Source organism: Poromitra crassiceps (assembly GCF_964638095.1).
Source record: "Poromitra crassiceps genome assembly, chromosome: 4".
Lineage (NCBI taxonomy): Eukaryota > Metazoa > Chordata > Actinopteri > Beryciformes > Melamphaidae > Poromitra > Poromitra crassiceps.
Genome location: NC_139626.1, coordinates 37916941 through 37918677, shown reverse-complemented (window position 1 = coordinate 37918677; position 1737 = coordinate 37916941).

The window sequence follows — 1737 nt, the reverse complement described above, 5'->3', positions numbered from 1 at the left end:
CAGTAGCCCTGCGCCAGAGGACAAAAAAGTTCTGTCATTTCCTGATTAGTGAAAGTTTGTGTAATGGCAGAATTGTATTATGAAATCAGATCTAATCTTAATTCATGCACTTGACGTTTATTCTCAAGTCCGCTGTGGAGCCTACAAATGGCTTTTTGGAGACATTTTAACAAAACCTATTTGGACTCATTGCTAGCAGCAACATAAGCTTACAACAGAGCTCGCTGTTTCAACTGACAGCTGACTTGGGAGTCAATATTCTCAATATAGGTATGTAAGAGACAAATTACAAATAGGTCCAATTAGGATGCTATAGGGAGTAAAGTAAACCCATCCAAAATGAGCTATGGGTTTATTTGTGAAATAAAGTGTAACCACCGTTTAAGTTGATAGAAATCTTTGAGATAGAGGTCTGACATGCATGTAAATGAGAGCACTAATGTAGTTTACAGATGTAGGTTATATGAAAACAGGGTATTTTCAAGGAAATACAAGGTCAAACATGTACGGTGTGTTTATGTTGGTGGGCCCTTATAGTGATTTCCAACTGGAATTAAGTTTCCAAACCTTTGCATATACAACTGCATCACTGCATGGGGTGTCTGTGGAGCAGGGGGCAGCTCTGTGCGCTCCATCCCCTCCTGAGTCCTGATACAGGAGGCCCAGCAGCAGGGTGATGCTAGCTGGCCGGGACCTAGAGATAATGCCCTCGCCTCCCTCTACCCTCCGTTCCCCCCTTGCCACCAGATCCACGGCCACTCCCACACAGAAATACCAGCTGATGTACTTCATCGTTCAGACAGACCTGGACTAAATGTGTGCTCCAATGGAGTGATGGTACCGACAGGTTCTAAAGCAGCCTCTGCTTGCTGAAGATTAGCTCAACCAGAACTTGAGTACAATTGCCCCCCCCATCCCCTCTCCCCCATTGGACAGCTTTCACATTACAAAATGTCTTCCGCGCTCGGGAACGGAACGGAACACAACGTTCACACTCATCAAACGTTCCGGACCTGGGATCAGTTTGGGGACAAGTGTGCTCGGGAATGGTACCGGGGCGCCAGTGTGAAAGCACCCTAAATCTCTGCACTGGTAATAAAATAAATGACCAGACAAAGAAACTACATTGCAATTACTTTGTAAATCAATGTTCTTTAATGAAGCAGTAAGGAAGATTACAGTATCAGGTGAGACAAGGTGCTGAGTACATACATTCTGTATGCTGTAAATACAAATTCGTATGAGTCAATTTACAAAAAAACAAGTGTGAATTCACTTTGAATATCCTGTTCACACTAAGCAATGACAAGGAAATAAAACAGAAATAATAATCCTTAAATTGTTTAAAGATTTGGCAGAAATATTGATCTATTACTTTCTTAGTGTTAATTATGACTAAACTGCTAATTCCCTGTATACTCTGTACATTCTGTCGGTTTTCATGTAGCTCCAGTTTGTATTGTTATATATAAGAATGATCAATAATAGAATTTGATATCATACATTAATTTGTAGCTCAACAGCAGAGCCGTATAATAGAAGAGTTCCGACATCTCCATTCACTCCAATGGACCAGTTTTTTTCCAGGAAGTAGAAAGTGGAAGTCTTGAGTAAAAGAAGCAGCACTGTCGAGTTGCAGCAAAATAGACAGTTTGTGTTGTACTTTGAAAGGGTTTTTCATCCCTTGAATCAAATTGTACATTATCATCTTTATTTTAGCATGCAAAAGTAGCGCGA